Raw genomic sequence first — 27070 nt, forward strand, 5'->3', positions numbered from 1 at the left:
CCCCGTCCTCGCTTAACTCTGAACGCTGCCAACACTTTCTCTCACGATCGGCAGAGCCCTGCTGCGACACTGCAAACCTCCGGCGACTTCTCCCACAGCACAGGTAAAAGCCCTTGCTGTTCTTGGGCTTTGCTTGCCACTTCATTTACACCCAAATACACCCTGGGGCTGCGAGCTTGCCCAGCTCCTAGAACTGCCAGCACTCTGTCTCACTGGCACCATCGGCAGAGCCCTGCTCCAACGCTGCAACCGTCCAGCGCTTTCTCCCACAGCCCAGGTGCCCGATTTGAAAGCTCTTGCTGCTCCTCGCCATCCCGTGGCAGCGCTGTCACACAACTAAGGCAGTAGAACAAGCGGTGGGAGCGACTGCCCGACGTTTTCACTTTGGGAGCTAGTCTGTGCCGAGAGTGAGAGTGAGCTTGAGAACGTGTATTGGGAGTGCTGGGAGGCAAGGCAAAGGCAGATGCCCAGTGTGTGTCCCACACACACACAGAGACACACACAGACAGAGGTGAATGGCACTTGCTTTTCCTCCACGCGCTCTGAATACGCAGTCTCAGGCTCACTCTCACTCTCGCCACAGATCGCCTCCCACAGTGCAAACGTCCTGCCATTTTGCCCACAAGCCAAGGGGACAGCACAGAAAGCTGCAGCTCCTCCAGTGCCTGGAGGAAAGGCAAGTGCAGTCACCATTGTGTGTTCCGCTGCGAAAGCGCTGGCGCGGCAAGGTGAGGAGCACCAAGAACTTTCCGTGCTGGCACTATTGCTGTGGGAGAACGAGCCGGACGTTTGCGGTGTCGGAGCAGGGCTCTGCCGATCGCACCCAGCGGCGCTCCGTCCTCGCTTAACTCCGAACGCTGCCAACACTCTCTCTCACGATCGGCAGAGCCCTGCTGCGACACTGCAAACCTCCGGCAAGTTCTCCCACAGCGAAGCTACCAGCACGGAAAGCTCTCGCTCTTCCTCACCTTCCTTTGCCAGAGCTTTCATAGGGCGACACACACCCCCCCAGAGGTGAACGGCACTTGCTTTTCCTCCACGCGCTCTGAATACGCAGTCTCAGGCTCACTCTCACTCTCGGCACAGATCGCTTCCCACAGGGCAAACGTCCTGCCATTTTGCCCACAGCCAAGGGGACAGCACAGAAAGCTGCTGCTCCTCACCTTCCCTCACCACCGCTTTCGCAGCCAAGCACACACTGCACCTGCGTGCTTGCCCAGCTCCGAACCCTGCCAGCACTCTCGCTCACTGCCCCGACAGGCAGAGCCCTGCTGCGACACTCCAAACCTCCGGCGACTTCTCCCACAGCACAGGTAAAAGCCCTTGCTGTTCTTGGGCTTTGCTTGCCACTTCATTTACACCCAAATACACCCTGGGGCTGCGAGCTTGCCCAGCTCCTAGAACTGCCAGCACTCTGTCTCACTGGCACCATCGGCAGAGACCTGCTCCAACGCTGCAACCGTCCAGCGCTTTCTCCCACAGCCCAGGTACCCGCACTGAAAGCTCTTGCTGCTCCTCACCATCCCGTGGCAGCGCTGTCACACAACTAAGGCAGTAGAACAAGCGGTGGGAGCGACTGCCCGACGTTTTCACTTTGGGAGCTAGTCTGTGCCGAGAGTGAGAGTGAGCTTGAGAACGTGTATTGGGAGTGCTGGGAGGCAAGGCAAAGGCAGATGCCCAGTGTGTGTCCCACACACACAGAGACACACACAGACAGAGGTGAATGGCACTTGCTTTTCCTCCACGCGCTCTGAATACGCAGTCTCAGGCTCACTCTCACTCTCGGCACAGATCGCTTCCCACAGGGCAAATGTCCTGCCATTTTGCCCACAGCCAAGGGGACAGCACAGAAAGCTGCTGCTCCTCACCTTCCCTCACCACCGCTTTCGCAGCCAAGCACACACTGCACCTGCGTGCTTGCCCAGCTCCGAACCCTGCCAGCACTCTCGCTCACTGCCCCGACCGGCAGAGCCCTGCTGCGACACTGCAAACCTCCGGCGACTTCTCCCACAGCACAGGTAAAAGCCCTTGCTCTTCTTGGGCTTTGCTTGCCACTTCATTTACACCCAAAATACACCCTGGGGCTGCGAGCTTGCCCAGCTCCTAGAACTGCCAGCACTCTGTCTCACTGGCACCATCGGCAGAGCCCTGCTCCAACGCTGCAACCGTCCAGCGCTTTCTCCCACAGCCCAGGTGCCCGATTTGAAAGCTCTTGCTGCTCCTCACCGTCCCGTGGCAGCGCTGTCACACAACTAAGGCAGTAGAACAAGCGGTGGGAGCGACTGCCCGACGTTTTCACTTTGGGAGCTAGTCTGTGCCGAGAGTGAGAGTGAGCTTGAGAACGTGTATTGGGAGTGCTGGGAGGCAAGGCAAGGACAGATGCCCAGTGTGTGTCACACACACACACAGAGACACACACAGACAGAGGTGAATGGCACTTGCTTTTCCTCCACGCGCTCTGAATACGCAGTCTCAGGCTCACTCTCACTCTCGCCACAGATCACCTCCCACAGTGCAAACGTCCTGCCATTTTGCCCACAAGCCAAGGGGACAGCACAGAAAGCTGCTGCTCCTCCAGTGCCTGGAGGAAAGGCAAGTGCAGTCACCATTGTGTGTTCCGCTGCGAAAGCGCTGGCGCGGCAAGGTGAGGAGCACCAAGAACTTTCCGTGCTGGCGCTATTGCTGTGGGAGAACGAGCCGGACGTTTGCGGTGTCGGAGCAGGGCTCTGCCGATCGCACCCAGCGGCGCCCCGTCCTCGCTTAACTCTGAACGCTGCCAACACTTTCTCTCACGATCGGCAGAGCCCTGCTGCGACACTGCAAACCTCCGGCGACTTCTCCCACAGCACAGGTAAAAGCCCTTGCTGTTCTTGGGCTTTGCTTGCCACTTCATTTACAGCCAAATACACCCTGGGGCTGCGAGCTTGCCCAGCTCCTAGAACTGCCAGCACTCTGTCTCACTGGCACCATCGGCAGAGCCCTGCTCCAACGCTGCAACCGTCCAGCGCTTTCTCCCACAGCCCAGGTGCCCGATTTGAAAGCTCTTGCTGCTCCTCACCATCCCGTGGCAGCGCTGTCACACAACTAAGGCAGTAGAACAAGCGGTGGGAGCGACTGCCCGACGTTTTCACTTTGGGAGCTAGTCTGTGCCGAGAGTGAGAGTGAGCTTGAGAACGTGTATTGGGAGTGCTGGGAGGCAAGGCAAAGGCAGATGCCCAGTGTGTGTCCCACACACACACAGAGACACACACAGACAGAGGTGAATGGCACTTGCTTTTCCTCCACGCGCTCTGAATACGCAGTCTCAGGCTCACTCACACTCTCGCCACAGATCGCCTCCCAAAACTCTCTCTCACGATCGGCAGAGCCCTGCTGCGACACTGCAAACCTCCGGCGACTTCTCCCACAGCACAGGTAAAAGCCCTTGCTGTTCTTGGGCTTTGCTTGCCACTTCATTTACACCCAAATACACCCTGGGGCTGCGAGCTTGCCCAGCTCCTAGAACTGCCAGCACTCTGTCTCACTGGCACCATCGGCAGAGACCTGCTCCAACGCTGCAACCGTCCAGCGCTTTCTCCCACAGCCCAGGTACCCGCACTGAAAGCTCTTGCTGCTCCTCACCATCCCGTGGCAGCGCTGTCACACAACTAAGGCAGTAGAACAAGCGGTGGGAGCGACTGCCCGACGTTTTCACTTTGGGAGCTAGTCTGTGCCGAGAGTGAGAGTGAGCTTGAGAACGTGTATTGGGAGTGCTGGGAGGCAAGGCAAAGGCAGATGCCCAGTGTGTGTCCCACACACGCACAGAGACACACACAGACAGAGGTGAATGGCACTTGCTTTTCCTCCACGCGCTCTGAATACGCAGTCTCAGGCTCACTCTCACTCTCAGCACAGATCGCTTCCCACAGGGCAAATGTCCTGCCATTTTGCCCACAGCCAAGGGGACAGCACAGAAAGCTTCTGCTCCTCACCTTCCCTCACCACCGCTTTCGCAGCCAAGCACACACTGCACCTGCGTGCTTGCCCAGCTCCGAACCCTGCCAGCACTCTCGCTCACTGCCCCGACCGGCAGAGCCCTGCTGCGACACTGCAAACCTCCGGCGACTTCTCCCACAGCACAGGTAAAAGCCCTTGCTGTTCTTGGGCTTTGCTTGCCACTTCATTTACACCCAAAATACACCCTGGGGCTGCGAGCTTGCCCAGCTCCTAGAACTGCCAGCACTCTGTCTCACTGGCACCATCGGCAGAGCCCTGCTCCAACGCTGCAACCGTCCAGCGCTTTCTCCCACAGCCCAGGTGCCCGATTTGAAAGCTCTTGCTGCTCCTCACCGTCCCGTGGCAGCGCTGTCACACAACTAAGGCAGTAGAACAAGCGGTGGGAGCGACTGCCCGACATTTTCACTTTGGGAGCTAGTCTGTGCCGAGAGTGAGAGTGAGCTTGAGAACGTGTATTGGGAGTGCTGGGAGGCAAGGCAAGGACAGATGCCCAGTGTGTGTCACACACACACACAGAGACACACACAGACAGAGGTGAATGGCACTTGCTTTTCCTCCACGCGCTCTGAATACGCAGTCTCAGGCTCACTCTCACTCTCGCCACAGATCGCCTCCCACAGTGCAAACGTCCTGCCATTTTGCCCACAAGCCAAGGGGACAGCACAGAAAGCTGCAGCTCCTCCAGTGCCTGGAGGAAAGGCAAGTGCAGTCACCATTGTGTGTTCCGCTGCGAAAGCGCTGGCGCGGCAAGGTGAGGAGCACCAAGAACTTTCCGTGCTGGCGCTATTGCTGTGGGAGAACGAGCCGGACGTTTGCGGTGTCGGAGCAGGGCTCTGCCGATCGCACCCAGCGGCGCCCCGTCCTCGCTTAACTCTGAACGCTGCCAACACTTTCTCTCACGATCGGCAGAGCCCTGCTGCGACACTGCAAACCTCCGGCGACTTCTCCCACAGCACAGGTAAAAGCCCTTGCTGTTCTTGGGCTTTGCTTGCCACTTCATTTACAGCCAAATACACCCTGGGGCTGCGAGCTTGCCCAGCTCCTAGAACTGCCAGCACTCTGTCTCACTGGCACCATCGGCAGAGCCCTGCTCCAACGCTGCAACCGTCCAGCGCTTTCTCCCACAGCCCAGGTGCCCGATTTGAAAGCTCTTGCTGCTCCTCACCATCCCGTGGCAGCGCTGTCACACAACTAAGGCAGTAGAACAAGCGGTGGGAGCGACTGCCCGACGTTTTCACTTTGGGAGCTAGTCTGTGCCGAGAGTGAGAGTGAGCCTGAGAACGTGTATTGGGAGTGCTGGGAGGCAAGGCAAAGGCAGATGCCCAGTGTGTGTCCCACACACACACAGAGACACACACAGAGGTGAATGGCACTTGCTTTTCCTCCACGCGCTCTGAATACGCAGTCTCAGGCTCACTCACACTCTCGCCACAGATCGCCTCCCAACACTCTCTCTCACGATCGGCAGAGCCCTGCTGCGACACTGCAAACCTCCGGCGACTTCTCCCACAGCACAGGTAAAAGCCCTTGCTGTTCTTGGGCTTTGCTTGCCACTTCATTTACAGCCAAATACACCCTGGGGCTGCGAGCTTGCCCAGCTCCTAGAACTGCCAGCACTCTGTCTCACTGGCACCATCGGCAGAGACCTGCTCCAACGCTGCAACCGTCCAGCGCTTTCTCCCACAGCCCAGGGACCCGCACTGAAAGCTCTTGCTGCTCCTCACCATCCCGTGGCAGCGCTGTCACACAACTAAGGCAGTAGAACAAGCGGTGGGAGCGACTGCCCGACGTTTTCACTTTGGGAGCTAGTCTGTGCCGAGAGTGAGAGTGAGCTTGAAAATGTGTATTGGGAGTGCTGGGAGGCAAGGCAAAGGCAGATGCCCAGTGTGTGTCCCACACACACAGAGACACACACAGACAGAGGTGAATGGCACTTGCTTTTCCTCCACGCGCTCTGAATACGCAGTCTCAGGCTCACTCTCACTCTCAGCACAGATCGCTTCCCACAGGGCAAATGTCCTGCCATTTTGCCCACAGCCAAGGGGACAGCACAGAAAGCTGCTGCTCCTCACCTTCCCTCACCACCGCTTTCGCAGCCAAGCACACACTGCACCTGCGTGCTTGCCCAGCTCCGAACCCTGCCAGCACTCTCGCTCACTGCCCCGACCGGCAGAGCCCTGCTGCGACACTGCAAACCTCCGGCGACTTCTCCCACAGCACAGGTAAAAGCCCTTGCTGTTCTTGGGCTTTGCTTGCCACTTCATTTACACCCAAAATACACCCTGGGGCTGCGAGCTTGCCCAGCTCCTAGAACTGCCAGCACTCTGTCTCACTGGCAGCATCGGCAGAGCCCTGCTCCAACGCTGCAACCGTCCAGCGCTTTCTCCCACAGCCCAGGTGCCCGATTTGAAAGCTCTTGCTGCTCCTCACCGTCCCGTGGCAGCGCTGTCACACAACTAAGGCAGTAGAACAAGCGGTGGGAGCGACTGCCCGACGTTTTCACTTTGGGAGCTAGTCTGTGCCGAGAGTGAGAGTGAGCTTGAGAACGTGTATTGGGAGTGCTGGGAGGCAAGGCAAGGACAGATGCCCAGTGTGTGTCCCACACACACACAGAGACACACACAGACAGAGGTGAATGGCACTTGCTTTTCCTCCACGCGCTCTGAATACGCAGTCTCAGGCTCACTCTCACTCTCGCCACAGATCGCCTCCCACAGTGCAAACGTCCTGCCATTTTGCCCACAAGCCAAGGGGACAGCACAGAAAGCTGCAGCTCCTCCAGTGCCTGGAGGAAAGGCAAGTGCAGTCACCATTGCGTGTTCCGCTGCGAAAGCGCTGGCGCGGCAAGGTGAGGAGCACCAAGAACTTTCTGTGCTGGCGCTATTGCTGTGGGAGAACGAGCCGGACGTTTGCGGTGTCGGAGCAGGGCTCTGCCGATCGCACCCAGCGGCGCCCCGTCCTCGCTTAACTCTGAACGCTGCCAACACTTTCTCTCACGATCGGCAGAGCCCTGCTGCGACACTGCAAACCTCCGGCGACTTCTCCCACAGCACAGGTAAAAGCCCTTGCTGTTCTTGGGCTTTGCTTGCCACTTCATTTACACCCAAATACACCCTGGGGCTGCGAGCTTGCCCAGCTCCTAGAACTGCCAGCACTCTGTCTCACTGGCACCATCGGCAGAGCCCTGCTCCAACGCTGCAACCGTCCAGCGCTTTCTCCCACAGCCCAGGTGCCCGATTTGAAAGCTCTTGCTGCTCCTCGCCATCCCGTGGCAGCGCTGTCACACAACTAAGGCAGTAGAACAAGCGGTGGGAGCGACTGCCCGACGTTTTCACTTTGGGAGCTAGTCTGTGCCGAGAGTGAGAGTGAGCTTGAGAACGTGTATTGGGAGTGCTGGGAGGCAAGGCAAAGGCAGATGCCCAGTGTGTGTCCCACACACACACAGAGACACACACAGACAGAGGTGAATGGCACTTGCTTTTCCTCCACGCGCTCTGAATACGCAGTCTCAGGCTCACTCTCACTCTCGCCACAGATCGCCTCCCACAGTGCAAACGTCCTGCCATTTTGCCCACAAGCCAAGGGGACAGCACAGAAAGCTGCAGCTCCTCCAGTGCCTGGAGGAAAGGCAAGTGCAGTCACCATTGTGTGTTCCGCTGCGAAAGCGCTGGCGCGGCAAGGTGAGGAGCACCAAGAACTTTCCGTGCTGGCACTATTGCTGTGGGAGAACGAGCCGGACGTTTGCGGTGTCGGAGCAGGGCTCTGCCGATCGCACCCAGCGGCGCTCCGTCCTCGCTTAACTCCGAACGCTGCCAACACTCTCTCTCACGATCGGCAGAGCCCTGCTGCGACACTGCAAACCTCCGGCAAGTTCTCCCACAGCGAAGCTACCAGCACGGAAAGCTCTCGCTCTTCCTCACCTTCCTTTGCCAGAGCTTTCATAGGGCGACACACACCCCCCCAGAGGTGAACGGCACTTGCTTTTCCTCCACGCGCTCTGAATACGCAGTCTCAGGCTCACTCTCACTCTCGGCACAGATCGCTTCCCACAGGGCAAACGTCCTGCCATTTTGCCCACAGCCAAGGGGACAGCACAGAAAGCTGCTGCTCCTCACCTTCCCTCACCACCGCTTTCGCAGCCAAGCACACACTGCACCTGCGTGCTTGCCCAGCTCCGAACCCTGCCAGCACTCTCTCTCACTGCCCCGACAGGCAGAGCCCTGCTGCGACACTGCAAACCTCCGGCGACTTCTCCCACAGCACAGGTAAAAGCCCTTGCTGTTCTTGGGCTTTGCTTGCCACTTCATTTACACCCAAATACACCCTGGGGCTGCGAGCTTGCCCAGCTCCTAGAACTGCCAGCACTCTGTCTCACTGGCACCATCGGCAGAGACCTGCTCCAACGCTGCAACCGTCCAGCGCTTTCTCCCACAGCCCAGGGACCCGCACTGAAAGCTCTTGCTGCTCCTCACCATCCCGTGGCAGCGCTGTCACACAACTAAGGCAGTAGAACAAGCGGTGGGAGCGACTGCCCGACGTTTTCACTTTGGGAGCTAGTCTGTGCCGAGAGTGAGAGTGAGCTTGAGAACGTGTATTGGGAGTGCTGGGAGGCAAGGCAAAGGCAGATGCCCAGTGTGTGTCCCACACACACAGAGACACACACAGACAGAGGTGAATGGCACTTGCTTTTCCTCCACGCGCTCTGAATACGCAGTCTCAGGCTCACTCTCACTCTCAGCACAGATCGCTTCCCACAGGGCAAATGTCCTGCCATTTTGCCCACAGCCAAGGGGACAGCACAGAAAGCTGCTGCTCCTCACCTTCCCTCACCACCGCTTTCGCAGCCAAGCACACACTGCACCTGCGTGCTTGCCCAGCTCCGAACCCTGCCAGCACTCTCGCTCACTGCCCCGACCGGCAGAGCCCTGCTGCGACACTGCAAACCTCCGGCGACTTCTCCCACAGCACAGGTAAAAGCCCTTGCTGTTCTTGGGCTTTGCTTGCCACTTCATTTACACCCAAAATACACCCTGGGGCTGCGAGCTTGCCCAGCTCCTAGAACTGCCAGCACTCTGTCTCACTGGCACCATCGGCAGAGCCCTGCTCCAACGCTGCAACCGTCCAGCGCTTTCTCCCACAGCCCAGGTGCCCGATTTGAAAGCTCTTGCTGCTCCTCACCGTCCCGTGGCAGCGCTGTCACACAACTAAGGCAGTAGAACAAGCGGTGGGAGCGACTGCCCGACGTTTTCACTTTGGGAGCTAGTCTGTGCCGAGAGTGAGAGTGAGCCTGAGAACGTGTATTGTGAGTGCTGGGAGGCAAGGCAAGGACAGATGCCCAGTGTGTGTCCCACACACACACAGAGACACACACAGACAGAGGTGAATGGCACTTGCTTTTCCTCCACGCGCTCTGAATACGCAGTCTCAGGCTCACTCTCACTCTCGCCACAGATCGCCTCCCACAGTGCAAACGTCCTGCCATTTTGCCCACAAGCCAAGGGGACAGCACAGAAAGCTGCAGCTCCTCCAGTGCCTGGAGGAAAGGCAAGTGCAGTCACCATTGTGTGTTCCGCTGCGAAAGCGCTGGCGCGGCAAGGTGAGGAGCACCAAGAACTTTCCGTGCTGGCACTATTGCTGTGGGAGAACGAGCCGGACGTTTGCGGTGTCGGAGCAGGGCTCTGCCGATCGCACCCAGCGGCGCTCCATCCTCGCTTAACTCCGAACGCTGCCAACACTCTCTCTCACGATCGGCAGAGCCCTGCTGCGACACTGCAAACCTCCGGCAAGTTCTCCCACAGCGAAGCTACCAGCACGGAAAGCTCTCGCTCTTCCTCACCTTCCTTTGCCAGAGCTTTCATAGGGCGACACACACCCCCCCAGAGGTGAACGGCACTTGCTTTTCCTCCACGCGCTCTGAATACGCAGTCTCAGGCTCACTCTCACTCTCGGCACAGATCGCTTCCCACAGGGCAAACGTCCTGCCATTTTGCCCACAGCCAAGGGGACAGCACAGAAAGCTGCTGCTCCTCACCTTCCCTCACCACCGCTTTCGCAGCCAAGCACACACTGCACCTGCGTGCTTGCCCAGCTCCGAACCCTGCCAGCACTCTCTCTCACTGCCCCGACAGGCAGAGCCCTGCTGCGACACTGCAAACCTCCGGCGACTTCTCCCACAGCACAGGTAAAAGCCCTTGCTGTTCTTGGGCTTTGCTTGCCACTTCATTTACACCCAAATACACCCTGGGGCTGCGAGCTTGCCCAGCTCCTAGAACTGCCAGCACTCTGTCTCACTGGCACCATCGGCAGAGCCCTGCTCCAACGCTGCAACCGTCCAGCGCTTTCTCCCACAGCCCAGGGACCCGCACTGAAAGCTCTTGCTGCTCCTCACCATCCCGTGGCAGCGCTGTCACACAACTAAGGCAGTAGAACAAGCGGTGGGAGCGACTGCCTGACGTTTTCACTTTGAGAGCTAGTCTGTGCCGAGAGTGAGAGTGAGCTTGAGAACGTGTATTGGGAGTGCTGGGAGGCAAGGCAAAGGCAGATGCCCAGTGTGTGTCCCACACACGCACAGAGACACACACAGACAGAGGTGAATGGCACTTGCTTTTCCTCCACGCGCTCTGAATACGCAGTCTCAGGCTCACTCACACTCTCGCCACAGATCGCCTCCCAAAACTCTCTCTCACTATCGGCAGAGCCCTGCTGCGACACTGCAAACCTCCGGCGACTTCTCCCACAGCACAGGTAAAAGCCCTTGCTGTTCTTGGGCTTTGCTTGCCACTTCATTTACAGCCAAATACACCCTGGGGCTGCGAGCTTGCCCAGCTCCTAGAACTGCCAGCACTCTGTCTCACTGGCACCATCGGCAGAGCCCTGCTCCAACGCTGCAACCGTCCAGCGCTTTCTCCCACAGCCCAGGTGCCCGATTTGAAAGCTCTTGCTGCTCCTCACCGTCCCGTGGCAGCGCTGTCACACAACTAAGGCAGTAGAACAAGCGGTGGGAGCGACTGCCCGACGTTTTCACTTTGGGAGCTAGTCTGTGCCGAGAGTGAGAGTGAGCCTGAGAACGTGTATTGGGAGTGCTGGGAGGCAAGGCAAAGGCAGATGCCCAGTGTGTGTCCCACACACACACAGAGACACACACAGACAGAGGTGAATGGCACTTGCTTTTCCTCCACGCGCTCTGAATACGCAGTCTCAGGCTCACTCTCACTCTCGCCACAGATCGCCTCCCACAGTGCAAACGTCCTGCCATTTTGCCCACAAGCCAAGGGGACAGCACAGAAAGCTGCAGCTCCTCCAGTGCCTGGAGGAAAGGCAAGTGCAGTCACCATTGTGTGTTCCGCTGCGAAAGCGCTGGCGCGGCAAGGTGAGGAGCACCAAGAACTTTCCGTGCTGGCACTATTGCTGTGGGAGAACGAGCCGGACGTTTGCGGTGTCGGAGCAGGGCTCTGCCGATCGCACCCAGCGGCGCTCCGTCCTCGCTTAACTCCGAACGCTGCCAACACTCTCTCTCACGATCGGCAGAGCCCTGCTGCGACACTGCAAACCTCCGGCAAGTTCTCCCACAGCGAAGCTACCAGCACGGAAAGCTCTCGCTCTTCCTCACCTTCCTTTGCCAGAGCTTTCATAGGGCGACACACACCCCCCCAGAGGTGAACGGCACTTGCTTTTCCTCCACGCGCTCTGAATACGCAGTCTCAGGCTCACTCTCACTCTCGGCACAGATCGCTTCCCACAGGACAAACGTCCTGCCATTTTGCCCACAGCCAAGGGGACAGCACAGAAAGCTGCTGCTCCTCACCTTCCCTCACCACCGCTTTCGCAGCCAAGCACACACTGCACCTGCGTGCTTGCCCAGCTCCGAACCCTGCCAGCACTCTCTCTCACTGCCCCGACAGGCAGAGCCCTGCTGCGACACTGCAAACCTCCGGCGACTTCTCCCACAGCACAGGTAAAAGCCCTTGCTGTTCTTGGGCTTTGCTTGCCACTTCATTTACACCCAAATACACCCTGGGGCTGCGAGCTTGCCCAGCTCCTAGAACTGCCAGCACTCTGTCTCACTGGCACCATCGGCAGAGACCTGCTCCAACGCTGCAACCGTCCAGCGCTTTCTCCCACAGCCCAGGTGCCCGATTTGAAAGCTCTTGCTGCTCCTCACCGTCCCGTGGCAGCGCTGTCACACAACTAAGGCAGTAGAACAAGCGGTGGGAGCGACTGCCCGACGTTTTCACTTTGGGAGCTAGTCTGTGCCGAGAGTGAGAGTGAGCTTGAGAACGTGTATTGGGAGTGCTGGGAGGCAAGGCAAAGGCAGATGCCCAGTGTGTGTCCCACACACACAGAGACACACACAGACAGAGGTGAATGGCACTTGCTTTTCCTCCACGCGCTCTGAATACGCAGTCTCAGGCTCACTCTCACTCTCAGCACAGATCGCTTCCCACAGGGCAAATGTCCTGCCATTTTGCCCACAGCCAAGGGGACAGCACAGAAAGCTGCTGCTCCTCACCTTCCCTCACCACCGCTTTCGCAGCCAAGCACACACTGCACCTGCGTGCTTGCCCAGCTCCGAACCCTGCCAGCACTCTCGCTCACTGCCCCGACCGGCAGAGCCCTGCTGCGACACTGCAAACCTCCGGCGACTTCTCCCACAGCACAGGTAAAAGCCCTTGCTCTTCTTGGGCTTTGCTTGCCACTTCATTTACACCCAAAATACACCCTGGGGCTGCGAGCTTGCCCAGCTCCTAGAACTGCCAGCACTCTGTCTCACTGGCACCATCGGCAGAGCCCTGCTCCAACGCTGCAACCGTCCAGCGCTTTCTCCCACAGCCCAGGTGCCCGATTTGAAAGCTCTTGCTGCTCCTCACCGTCCCGTGGCAGCGCTGTCACACAACTAAGGCAGTAGAACAAGCGGTGGGAGCGACTGCCCGACGTTTTCACTTTGGGAGCTAGTCTGTGCCGAGAGTGAGAGTGAGCTTGAGAACGTGTATTGGGAGTGCTGGGAGGCAAGGCAAGGACAGATGCCCAGTGTGTGTCACACACACACACAGAGACACACACAGACAGAGGTGAATGGCACTTGCTTTTCCTCCACGCGCTCTGAATACGCAGTCTCAGGCTCACTCTCACTCTCGCCACAGATCGCCTCCCACAGTGCAAACGTCCTGCCATTTTGCCCACAAGCCAAGGGGACAGCACAGAAAGCTGCAGCTCCTCCAGTGCCTGGAGGAAAGGCAAGTGCAGTCACCATTGTGTGTTCCGCTGCGAAAGCACTGGCGCGGCAAGGTGAGGAGCACCAAGAACTTTCCGTGCTGGCGCTATTGCTGTGGGAGAACGAGCCGGACGTTTGCGGTGTCGGAGCAGGGCTCTGCCGATCGCACCCAGCGGCGCCCCGTCCTCGCTTAACTCTGAACGCTGCCAACACTTTCTCTCACGATCGGCAGAGCCCTGCTGCGACACTGCAAACCTCCGGCGACTTCTCCCACAGCACAGGTAAAAGCCCTTGCTGTTCTTGGGCTTTGCTTGCCACTTCATTTACAGCCAAATACACCCTGGGGCTGCGAGCTTGCCCAGCTCCTAGAACTGCCAGCACTCTGTCTCACTGGCACCATCGGCAGAGCCCTGCTCCAACGCTGCAACCGTCCAGCGCTTTCTCCCACAGCCCAGGTGCCCGATTTGAAAGCTCTTGCTGCTCCTCACCGTCCCGTGGCAGCGCTGTCACACAACTAAGGCAGTAGAACAAGCGGTGGGAGTGCCTGCCCGACGTTTTCACTTTGGGAGCTAGTCTGTGCCGAGAGTGAGAGTGAGCCTGAGAACGTGTATTGGGAGTGCTGGGAGGCAAGGCAAAGGCAGATGCCCAGTGTGTGTCCCACACACACACAGAGACACACACAGACAGAGGTGAATGGCACTTGCTTTTCCTCCACGCGCTCTGAATACGCAGTCTCAGGCTCACTCACACTCTCGCCACAGATCGCCTCCCAACACTCTCTCTCACGATCGGCAGAGCCCTGCTGCGACACTGCAAACCTCCGGCGACTTCTCCCACAGCACAGGTAAAAGCCCTTGCTGTTCTTGGGCTTTGCTTGCCACTTCATTTACAGCCAAATACACCCTGGGGCTGCGAGCTTGCCCAGCTCCTAGAACTGCCAGCACTCTGTCTCACTGGCACCATCGGCAGAGACCTGCTCCAACGCTGCAACCGTCCAGCGCTTTCTCCCACAGCCCAGGTGCCCGATTTGAAAGCTCTTGCTGCTCCTCACCGTCCCGTGGCAGCGCTGTCACACAACTAAGGCAGTAGAACAAGCGGTGGGAGCGACTGCCCGACGTTTTCACTTTGGGAGCTAGTCTGTGCCGAGAGTGAGAGTGAGCTTGAGAACGTGTATTGGGAGTGCTGGGAGGCAAGGCAAAGGCAGATGCGCAGTGTGTGTCACACACACACACAGAGACACACACAGACAGAGGTGAATGGCACTTGCTTTTCCTCCACGCGCTCTGAATACGCAGTCTCAGGCTCACTCTCACTCTCAGCACAGATCGCTTCCCACAGGGCAAATGTCCTGCCATTTTGCCCACAGCCAAGGGGACAGCACAGAAAGCTGCTGCTCCTCACCTTCCCTCACCACCGCTTTCGCAGCCAAGCACACACTGCACCTGCGTGCTTGCCCAGCTCCGAACCCTGCCAGCACTCTCGCTCACTGCCCCGACAGGCAGAGCCCTGCTGCGACACTGCAAACCTCCGGCGACTTCTCCCACAGCACAGGTAAAAGCCCTTGCTGTTCTTGGGCTTTGCTTGCCACTTCATTTACACCCAAAATACACCCTGGGGCTGCGAGCTTGCCCAGCTCCTAGAACTGCCAGCACTCTGTCTCACTGGCACCATCGGCAGAGCCCTGCTCCAACGCTGCAACCGTCCAGCGCTTTCTCCCACAGCCCAGGTGCCCGATTTGAAAGCTCTTGCTGCTCCTCACCGTCCCGTGGCAGCGCTGTCACACAACTAAGGCAGTAGAACAAGCGGTGGGAGCGACTGCCCGACGTTTTCACTTTGGGAGCTAGTCTGTGCCGAGAGTGAGAGTGAGCCTGAGAACGTGTATTGGGAGTGCTGGGAGGCAAGGCAAAGGCAGATGCCCAGTGTGTGTCCCACACACACACAGAGACACACACAGACAGAGGTGAATGGCACTTGCTTTTCCTCCACGCGCTCTGAATACGCAGTCTCAGGCTCACTCTCACTCTCGCCACAGATCGCCTCCCACAGTGCAAACGTCCTGCCATTTTGCCCACAAGCCAAGGGGACAGCACAGAAAGCTGCAGCTCCTCCAGTGCCTGGAGGAAAGGCAAGTGCAGTCACCATTGTGTGTTCCGCTGCGAAAGCGCTGGCGTGGCAAGGTGAGGAGCACCAAGAACTTTCCGTGCTGGCACTATTGCTGTGGGAGAACGAGCCGGACGTTTGCGGTGTCGGAGCAGGGCTCTGCTGATCGCACCCAGCGGCGCTCCGTCCTCGCTTAACTCCGAACGCTGCCAACACTCTCTCTCACGATCGGCAGAGCCCTGCTGCGACACTGCAAACGTCCGGCAAGTTCTCCCACAGCGAAGCTACCAGCACGGAAAGCTCTCGCTCTTCCTCACCTTCCTTTGCCAGAGCTTTCATAGGGCGACACACACCCCCCCAGAGGTGAACGGCACTTGCTTTTCCTCCACGCGCTCTGAATACGCAGTCTCAGGCTCACTCTCACTCTCGGCACAGATCGCTTCCCACAGGGCAAACGTCCTGCCATTTTGCCCACAGCCAAGGGGACAGCACAGAAAGCTGCTGCTCCTCACCTTCCCTCACCACCGCTTTCGCAGCCAAGCACACACTGCACCTGCGTGCTTGCCCAGCTCCGAACCCTGCCAGCACTCTCTCTCACTGCCCCGACAGGCAGAGCCCTGCTGCGACACTGCAAACCTCCGGCGACTTCTCCCACAGCACAGGTAAAAGCCCTTGCTGTTCTTGGGCTTTGCTTGCCACTTCATTTACACCCAAAATACACCCTGGGGCTGCGAGCTTGCCCAGCTCCTAGAACTGCCAGCACTCTGTCTCACTGGCACCATCGGCAGAGCCCTGCTCCAACGCTGCAACCGTCCAGCGCTTTCTCCCACAGCCCAGGTGCCCGATTTGAAAGCTCTTGCTGCTCCTCACCGTCCCGTGGCAGCGCTGTCACACAACTAAGGCAGTAGAACAAGCGGTGGGAGCGACTGCCCGACGTTTTCACTTTGGGAGCTAGTCTGTGCCGAGAGTGAGAGTGAGCTTGAGAACGTGTATTGGGAGTGCTGGGAGGCAAGGCAAGGACAGATGCCCAGTGTGTGTCACACACACACACAGAGACACACACAGACAGAGGTGAATGGCACTTGCTTTTCCTCCACGCGCTCTGAATACGCAGTCTCAGGCTCACTCTCACTCTCGCCACAGATCGCCTCCCACAGTGCAAACGTCCTGCCATTTTGCCCACAAGCCAAGGGGACAGCACAGAAAGCTGCAGCTCCTCCAGTGCCTGGAGGAAAGGCAAGTGCAGTCACCATTGTGTGTTCCGCTGCGAAAGCGCTGGCGCGGCAAGGTGAGGAGCACCAAGAACTTTCCGTGCTGGCGCTATTGCTGTGGGAGAACGAGCCGGACGTTTGCGGTGTCGGAGCAGGGCTCTGCCGATCGCACCCAGCGGCGCCCCGTCCTCGCTTAACTCTGAACGCTGCCAACACTTTCTCTCACGATCGGCAGAGCCCTGCTGCGACACTGCAAACCTCCGGCGACTTCTCCCACAGCACAGGTAAAAGCCCTTGCTGTTCTTGGGCTTTGCTTGCCACTTCATTTACAGCCAAATACACCCTGGGGCTGCGAGCTTGCCCAGCTCCTAGAACTGCCAGCACTCTGTCTCACTGGCACCATCGGCAGAGCCCTGCTCCAACGCTGCAACCGTCCAGCGCTTTCTCCCACAGCCCAGGTGCCCGATTTGAAAGCTCTTGCTGCTCCTCACCATCCCGTGGCAGCGCTGTCACACAACTAAGGCAGTAGAACAAGCGGTGGGAGCGACTGCCCGACGTTTTCACTTTGGGAGCTAGTCTGTGCCGAGAGTGAGAGTGAGCCTGAGAACGTGTATTGGGAGTGCTGGGAGGCAAGGCAAAGGCAGATGCCCAGTGTGTGTCCCACACACACACAGAGACACACACAGACAGAGGTGAATGGCACTTGCTTTTCCTCCACGCGCTCTGAATACGCAGTCTCAGGCTCACTCACACTCTCGCCACAGATCGCCTCCCAACACTCTCTCTCACGATCGGCAGAGCCCTGCTGCGACACTGCAAACCTCCGGCGACTTCTCCCACAGCACAGGTAAAAGCCCTTGCTGTTCTTGGGCTTTGCTTGCCACTTCATTTACAGCCAAATACACCCTGGGGCTGCGAGCTTGCCCAGCTCCTAGAACTGCCAGCACTCTGTCTCACTGGCACCATCGGCAGAGCCCTGCTCCAACGCTGCAACCGTCCAGCGCTTTCTCCCACAGCCCAGGTGCCCGATTTGAAAGCTCTTGCTGCTCCTCACCGTCCCGTGGCAGCGCTGTCACACAACTAAGGCAGTAGAACAAGCGGTGGGAGCGACTGCCCGACGTTTTCACTTTGGGAGCTAGTCTGTGCCGAGAGTGAGAGTGAGCTTGAGAACGTGTATTGGGAGTGCTGGGAGGCAAGGCAAAGGCAGATGCGCAGTGTGTGTCACACACACACACAGAGACACACACAGACAGAGGTGAATGGCACTTGCTTTTCCTCCACGCGCTCTGAATACGCAGTCTCAGGCTCACTCTCACTCTCAGCACAGATCGCTTCCCACAGGGCAAATGTCCTGCCATTTTGCCCACAGCCAAGGGGACAGCACAGAAAGCTGCTGCTCCTCACCTTCCCTCACCACCGCTTTCGCAGCCAAGCACACACTGCACCTGCGTGCTTGCCCAGCTCCGAACCCTGCCAGCACTCTCGCTCACTGCCCCGACCGGCAGAGCCCTGCTGCGACACTGCAAACCTCCGGCGACTTCTCCCACAGCACAGGTAAAAGCCCTTGCTGTTCTTGGGCTTTGCTTGCCACTTCATTTACACCCAAAATACACCCTGGGGCTGCGAGCTTGCCCAGCTCCTAGAACTGCCAGCACTCTGTCTCACTGGCACCATCGGCAGAGCCCTGCTCCAACGCTGCAACCGTCCAGCGCTTTCTCCCACAGCCCAGGTGCCCGATTTGAAAGCTCTTGCTGCTCCTCACCGTCCCGTGGCAGCGCTGTCACACAACTAAGGCAGTAGAACAAGCGGTGGGAGCCACTGCCCGACGTTTTCACTTTGGGAGCTAGTCTGTGCCGAGAGTGAGAGTGAGCCTGAGAACGTGTATTGGGAGTGCTGGGAGGCAAGGCAAAGGCAGATGCCCAGTGTGTGTCCCACACACACACAGAGACACACACAGACAGAGGTGAATGGCACTTGCTTTTCCTCCACGCGCTCTGAATACGCAGTCTCAGGCTCACTCTCACTCTCGCCACAGATCGCCTCCCACAGTGCAAACGTCCTGCCATTTTGCCCACAAGCCAAGGGGACAGCACAGAAAGCTGCAGCTCCTCCAGTGCCTGGAGGAAAGGCAAGTGCAGTCACCATTGTGTGTTCCGCTGCGAAAGCGCTGGCGTGGCAAGGTGAGGAGCACCAAGAACTTTCCGTGCTGGCACTATTGCTGTGGGAGAACGAGCCGGACGTTTGCGGTGTCGGAGCAGGGCTCTGCCGATCGCACCCAGCGGCGCTCCGTCCTCGCTTAACTCCGAACGCTGCCAACACTCTCTCTCACGATCGGCAGAGCCCTGCTGCGACACTGCAAACGTCCGGCAAGTTCTCCCACAGCGAAGCTACCAGCACGGAAAGCTCTCGCTCTTCCTCACCTTCCTTTGCCAGAGCTTTCATAGGGTGACACACACCCCCCCAGAGGTGAACGGCACTTGCTTTTCCTCCACGCGCTCTGAATACGCAGTCTCAGGCTCACTCTCACTCTCGGCACAGATCGCTTCCCACAGGGCAAACGTCCTGCCATTTTGCCCACAGCCAAGGGGACAGCACAGAAAGCTGCTGCTCCTCACCTTCCCTCACCACCGCTTTCGCAGCAAAGCACACACTGCACCTGCGTGCTTGCCCAGCTCCGAACCCTGCCAGCACTCTCTCTCACTGCCCCGACAGGCAGAGCCCTGCTGCGACACTGCAAACCTCCGGCGACTTCTCCCACAGCACAGGTAAAAGCCCTTGCTGTTCTTGGGCTTTGCTTACCACTTCATTTACAGCCAAATACACCCTGGGGCTGCGAGCTTGCCCAGCTCCTAGAACTGCCAGCACTCTGTCTCACTGGCACCATCGGCAGAGCCCTGCTCCAACGCTGCAACCGTCCAGCGCTTTCTCCCACAGCCCAGGTGCCCGATTTGAAAGCTCTTGCTGCTCCTCACCATCCCGTGGCAGCGCTGTCACACAACTAAGGCAGTAGAACAAGCGGTGGGAGCGACTGCCCGACGTTTTCACTTTGGGAGCTAGTCTGTGCCGAGAGTGAGAGTGAGCTTGAGAACGTGTATTGGGAGTGCTGGGAGGCAAGGCAAAGGCAGATGCCCAGTGTGTGTCCCACACACACACAGAGACACACACAGACAGAGGTGAATGGCACTTGCTTTTCCTCCACGCGCTCTGAATACGCAGTCTCAGGCTCACTCACACTCTCGCCACAGATCGCCTCCCAACACTCTCTCTCACGATCGGCAGAGCCCTGCTGCGACACTGCAAACCTCCGGCGACTTCTCCCACAGCACAGGTAAAAGCCCTTGCTGTTCTTGGGCTTTGCTTGCCACTTCATTTACACCCAAATACACCCTGGGGCTGCGAGCTTGCCCAGCTCCTAGAACTGCCAGCACTCTGTCTCACTGGCACCATCGGCAGAGACCTGCTCCAACGCTGCAACCGTCCAGCGCTTTCTCCCACAGCCCAGGTACCCGCACTGAAAGCTCTTGCTGCTCCTCACCATCCCGTGGCAGCGCTGTCACACAACTAAGGCAGTAGAACAAGCGGTGGGAGCGACTGCCCGACGTTTTCACTTTGGGAGCTAGTCTGTGCCGAGAGTGAGAGTGAGCTTGAGAACGTGTATTGGGAGTGCTGGGAGGCAAGGCAAAGGCAGATGCCCAGTGTGTGTCCCACACACGCACAGAGACACACACAGACAGAGGTGAATGGCACTTGCTTTTCCTCCACGCGCTCTGAATACGCAGTCTCAGGCTCACTCACACTCTCGCCACAGATCGCCTCCCAAAACTCTCTCTCACTATCGGCAGAGCCCTGCTGCGACACTGCAAACCTCCGGCGACTTCTCCCACAGCACAGGTAAAAGCCCTTGCTGTTCTTGGGCTTTGCTTGCCACTTCATTTACAGCCAAATACACCCTGGGGCTGCGAGCTTGCCCAGCTCCTAGAACTGCCAGCACTCTGTCTCACTGGCACCATCGGCAGAGCCCTGCTCCAACGCTGCAACCGTCCAGCGCTTTCTCCCACAGCCCAGGTGCCCGATTTGAAAGCTCTTGCTGCTCCTCACCGTCCCGTGGCAGCGCTGTCACACAACTAAGGCAGTAGAACAAGCGGTGGGAGCGACTGCCCGACGTTTTCACTTTGGGAGCTAGTCTGTGCCGAGAGTGAGAGTGAGCCTGAGAACGTGTATTGTGAGTGCTGGGAGGCAAGGCAAGGACAGATGCCCAGTGTGTGTCCCACACACACACAGAGACACACACAGACAGAGGTGAATGGCACTTGCTTTTCCTCCACGCGCTCTGAATACGCAGTCTCAGGCTCACTCTCACTCTCGCCACAGATCGCCTCCCACAGTGCAAACGTCCTGCCATTTTGCCCACAAGCCAAGGGGACAGCACAGAAAGCTGCAGCTCCTCCAGTGCCTGGAGGAAAGGCAAGTGCAGTCACCATTGTGTGTTCCGCTGCGAAAGCGCTGGCGCGGCAAGGTGAGGAGCACCAAGAACTTTCCGTGCTGGCACTATTGCTGTGGGAGAACGAGCCGGACGTTTGCGGTGTCGGAGCAGGGCTCTGCCGATCGCACCCAGCGGCGCTCCGTCCTCGCTTAACTCCGAACGCTGCCAACACTCTCTCTCACGATCGGCAGAGCCCTGCTGCGACACTGCAAACCTCCGGCAAGTTCTCCCACAGCGAAGCTACCAGCACGGAAAGCTCTCGCTCTTCCTCACCTTCCTTTGCCAGAGCTTTCATAGGGCGACACACACCCCCCCAGAGGTGAACGGCACTTGCTTTTCCTCCACGCGCTCTGAATACGCAGTCTCAGGCTCACTCTCACTCTCGGCACAGATCGCTTCCCACAGGACAAACGTCCTGCCATTTTGCCCACAGCCAAGGGGACAGCACAGAAAGCTGCTGCTCCTCACCTTCCCTCACCACCGCTTTCGCAGCCAAGCACACACTGCACCTGCGTGCTTGCCCAGCTCCGAACCCTGCCAGCACTCTCTCTCACTGCCCCGACAGGCAGAGCCCTGCTGCGACACTGCAAACCTCCGGCGACTTCTCCCACAGCACAGGTAAAAGCCCTTGCTGTTCTTGGGCTTTGCTTGCCACTTCATTTACAGCCAAATACACCCTGGGGCTGCGAGCTTGCCCAGCTCCTAGAACTGCCAGCACTCTGTCTCACTGGCACCATCGGCAGAGCCCTGCTCCAACGCTGCAACCGTCCAGCGCTTTCTCCCACAGCCCAGGGACCCGCACTGAAAGCTCTTGCTGCTCCTCACCATCCCGTGGCAGCGCTGTCACACAACTAAGGCAGTAGAACAAGCGGTGGGAGCGACTGCCCGACGTTTTCACTTTGGGAGCTAGTCTGTGCCGAGAGTGAGAGTGAGCTTGAGAACGTGTATTGGGAGTGCTGGGAGGCAAGGCAAAGGCAGATGCCCAGTGTGTGTCCCACACACACAGAGACACACACAGACAGAGGTGAATGGCACTTGCTTTTCCTCCACGCGCTCTGAATACGCAGTCTCAGGCTCACTCTCACTCTCAGCACAGATCGCTTCCCACAGGGCAAATGTCCTGCCATTTTGCCCACAGCCAAGGGGACAGCACAGAAAGCTGCTGCTCCTCACCTTCCCTCACCACCGCTTTCGCAGCCAAGCACACACTGCACCTGCGTGCTTGCCCAGCTCCGAACCCTGCCAGCACTCTCGCTCACTGCCCCGACCGGCAGAGCCCTGCTGCGACACTGCAAACCTCCGGCGACTTCTCCCACAGCACAGGTAAAAGCCCTTGCTGTTCTTGGGCTTTGCTTGCCACTTCATTTACAGCCAAATACACCCTGGGGCTGCGAGCTTGCCCAGCTCCTAGAACTGCCAGCACTCTGTCTCACTGGCACCATCGGCAGAGACCTGCTCCAACGCTGCAACCGTCCAGCGCTTTCTCCCACAGCCCAGGTGCCCGATTTGAAAGCTCTTGCTGCTCCTCACCGTCCCGTGGCAGCGCTGTCACACAACTAAGGCAGTAGAACAAGCGGTGGGAGCGACTGCCCGACGTTTTCACTTTGGGAGCTAGTCTGTGCCGAGAGTGAGAGTGAGCCTGAGAACGTGTATTGTGAGTGCTGGGAGGCAAGGCAAGGACAGATGCCCAGTGTGTGTCCCACACACACACAGAGACACACACAGACAGAGGTGAATGGCACTTGCTTTTCCTCCACGCGCTCTGAATACGCAGTCTCAGGCTCACTCTCACTCTCGCCACAGATCGCCTCCCACAGTGCAAACGTCCTGCCATTTTGCCCACAAGCCAAGGGGACAGCACAGAAAGCTGCAGCTCCTCCAGTGCCTGGAGGAAAGGCAAGTGCAGTCACCATTGTGTGTTCCGCTGCGAAAGCGCTGGCGCGGCAAGGTGAGGAGCACCAAGAACTTTCCGTGCTGGCACTATTGCTGTGGGAGAACGAGCCGGACGTTTGCGGTGTCGGAGCAGGGCTCTGCCGATCGCACCCAGCGGCGCTCCGTCCTCGCTTAACTCCGAACGCTGCCAACACTCTCTCTCACGATCGGCAGAGCCCTGCTGCGACACTGCAAACGTCCGGCAAGTTCTCCCACAGCGAAGCTACCAGCACGGAAAGCTCTCGCTCTTCCTCACCTTCCTTTGCCAGAGCTTTCATAGGGCGACACACACCCCCCCAGAGGTGAACGGCACTTGCTTTTCCTCCACGCGCTCTGAATACGCAGTCTCAGGCTCACTCTCACTCTCGGCACAGATCGCTTCCCACAGGACAAACGTCCTGCCATTTTGCCCACAGCCAAGGGGACAGCACAGAAAGCTGCTGCTCCTCACCTTCCCTCACCACCGCTTTCGCAGCCAAGCACACACTGCACCTGCGTGCTTGCCCAGCTCCGAACCCTGCCAGCACTCTCTCTCACTGCCCCGACAGGCAGAGCCCTGCTGCGACACTGCAAACCTCCGGCGACTTCTCCCACAGCACAGGTAAAAGCCCTTGCTGTTCTTGGGCTTTGCTTACCACTTCATTTACACCCAAATACACCCTGGGGCTGCGAGCTTGCCCAGCTCCTAGAACTGCCAGCACTCTGTCTCACTGGCACCATCGGCAGAGACCTGCTCCAACGCTGCAACCGTCCAGCGCTTTCTCCCACAGCCCAGGTACCCGCACTGAAAGCTCTTGCTGCTCCTCACCATCCCGTGGCAGCGCTGTCACACAACTAAGGCAGTAGAACAAGCGGTGGGAGCGACTGCCCGACGTTTTCACTTTGGGAGCTAGTCTGTGCCGAGAGTGAGAGTGAGCTTGAGAACGTGTATTGGGAGTGCTGGGAGGCAAGGCAAAGGCAGATGCCCAGTGTGTGTCCCACACACACAGAGACACACACAGACAGAGGTGAATGGCACTTGCTTTTCCTCCACGCGCTCTGAATACGCAGTCTCAGGCTCACTCTCACTCTCAGCACAGATCGCTTCCCACAGGGCAAATGTCCTGCCATTTTGCCCACAGCCAAGGGGACAGCACAGAAAGCTGCTGCTCCTCACCTTCCCTCACCACCGCTTTCGCAGCCAAGCACACACTGCACCTGCGTGCTTGCCCAGCTCCGAACCCTGCCAGCACTCTCGCTCACTGCCCCGACCGGCAGAGCCCTGCTGCGACACTGCAAACCTCCGGCGACTTCTCCCACAGCACAGGTAAAAGCCCTTGCTGTTCTTGGGCTTTGCTTGCCACTTCATTTACACCCAAGTACACCCTGGGGCTGCGAGCTTGCCCAGCTCCTAGAACTGCCAGCACTCTGTCTCACTGGCACCATCGGCAGAGCCCTGCTCCAACGCTGCAACCGTCCAGCGCTTTCTCCCACAGCCCAGGTGCCCGATTTGAAAGCTCTTGCTGCTCCTCACCGTCCCGTGGCAGCGCTGTCACACAACTAAGGCAGTAGAACAAGTGGTGGGAGCGACTGCCCGACGTTTTCACTTTGGGAGCTAGTCTGTGCCGAGAGTGAGAGTGAGCTTGAGAACGTGTATTGGGAGTGCTGGGAGGCAAGGCAAGGACAGATGCCCAGTGTGTGTCCCACACACACACAGAGACACACACAGACAGAGGTGAATGGCACTTGCTTTTCCTCCACGCGCTCTGAATACGCAGTCTCAGGCTCACTCTCACTCTCGCCACAGATCGCCTCCCACAGTGCAAACGTCCTGCCATTTTGCCCACAAGCCAAGGGGACAGCACAGAAAGCTGCAGCTCCTCCAGTGCCTGGAGGAAAGGCAAGTGCAGTCACCATTGTGTGTTCCGCTGCGAAAGCGCTGGCGCGGCAAGGTGAGGAGCACCAAGAACTTTCCGTGCTGGCGCTATTGCTGTGGGAGAACGAGCCGGACGTTTGCGGTGTCGGAGCAGGGCTCTGCCGATCGCACCCAGCGGCGCCCCGTCCTCGCTTAACTCTGAACGCTGCCAACACTTTCTCTCACGATCGGCAGAGCCCTGCTGCGACACTGCAAACCTCCGGCGACTTCTCCCACAGCACAGGTAAAAGCCCTTGCTGTTCTTGGGCTTTGCTTGCCACTTCATTTACAGCCAAATACACCCTGGGGCTGCGAGCTTGCCCAGCTCCTAGAACTGCCAGCACTCTGTCTCACTGGCACCATCGGCAGAGCCCTGCTCCAACGCTGCAACCGTCCAGCGCTTTCTCCCACAGCCCAGGTGCCCGATTTGAAAGCTCTTGCTGCTCCTCACCATCCCGTGGCAGCGCTGTCACACAACTAAGGCAGTAGAACAAGCGGTGGGAGCGACTGCCCGACGTTTTCACTTTGGGAGCTAGTCTGTGCCGAGAGTGAGAGTGAGCCTGAGAACGTGTATTGGGAGTGCTGGGAGGCAAGGCAAAGGCAGATGCCCAGTGTGTGTCCCACACACACACAGAGACACACACAGACAGAGGTGAATGGCACTTGCTTTTCCTCCACGCGCTCTGAATACGCAGTCTCAGGCTCACTCACACTCTCGCCACAGATCGCCTCCCAACACTCTCTCTCACGATCGGCAGAGCCCTGCTGCGACACTGCAAACCTCCGGCGACTTCTCCCACAGCACAGGTAAAAGCCCTTGCTGTTCTTGGGCTTTGCTTGCCACTTCATTTACACCCAAATACACCCTGGGGCTGCGAGCTTGCCCAGCTCCTAGAACTGCCAGCACTCTGTCTCACTGGCACCATCGGCAGAGACCTGCTCCAACGCTGCAACCGTCCAGCGCTTTCTCCCACAGCCCAGGTGCCCGATTTGAAAGCTCTTGCTGCTCCTCACCGTCCCGTGGCAGCGCTGTCACACAACTAAGGCAGTAGAACAAGCGGTGGGAGCGACTGCCCGACGTTTTCACTTTGGGAGCTAGTCTGTGCCGAGAGTGAGAGTGAGCCTGAGAACGTGTATTGTGAGTGCTGGGAGGCAAGGCAAGGACAGATGCCCAGTGTGTGTCCCACACACACACAGAGACACACACAGACAGAGGTGAATGGCACTTGCTTTTCCTCCACGCGCTCTGAATACGCAGTCTCAGGCTCACTCTCACTCTCGCCACAGATCGCCTCCCACAGTGCAAACGTCCTGCCATTTTGCCCACAAGCCAAGGGGACAGCACAGAAAGCTGCAGCTCCTCCAGTGCCTGGAGGAAAGGCAAGTGCAGTCACCATTGTGTGTTCCGCTGCGAAAGCGCTGGCGCGGCAAGGTGAGGAGCACCAAGAACTTTCCGTGCTGGCACTATTGCTGTGGGAGAACGAGCCGGACGTTTGCGGTGTCGGAGCAGGGCTCTGCCGATCGCACCCAGCGGCGCTCCGTCCTCGCTTAACTCCGAACGCTGCCAACACTCTCTCTCACGATCGGCAGAGCCCTGCTGCGACACTGCACACGTCCGGCAAGTTCTCCCACAGCGAAGCTACCAGCACGGAAAGCTCTCGCTCTTCCTCACCTTCCTTTGCCAGAGCTTTCATAGGGCGACACACACCCCCCCAGAGGTGAACGGCACTTGCTTTTCCTCCACGCGCTCTGAATACGCAGTCTCAGGCTCACTCTCACTCTCGGCACAGATCGCTTCCCACAGGGCAAACGTCCTGCCATTTTGCCCACAGCCAAGGGGACAGCACAGAAAGCTGCTGCTCCTCACCTTCCCTCACCACCGCTTTCGCAGCCAAGCACACACTGCACCTGCGTGCTTGCCCAGCTCCGAACCCTGCCAGCACTCTCTCTCACTGCCCCGACCGGCAGAGCCCTGCTGCGACACTGCAAACCTCCGGCGACTTCTCCCACAGCACAGGTAAAAGCCCTTGCTGTTCTTGGGCTTTGCTTGCCACTTCATTTACACCCAAATACACCCTGGGGCTGCGAGCTTCCCAGCTCCTAGAACTGCCAGCACTCTGTCTCACTGGCACCATCGGCAGAGCCCTGCTCCAACGCTGCAACCGTCCAGCGCTTTCTCCCACAGCCCAGGTGCCCGATTTGAAAGCTCTTGCTGCTCCTCACCATCCCGTGGCAGCGCTGTC

This window comes from Pelecanus crispus, chromosome 5 (assembly GCF_030463565.1).
Source record: "Pelecanus crispus isolate bPelCri1 chromosome 5, bPelCri1.pri, whole genome shotgun sequence".
NCBI lineage: Eukaryota > Metazoa > Chordata > Aves > Pelecaniformes > Pelecanidae > Pelecanus > Pelecanus crispus.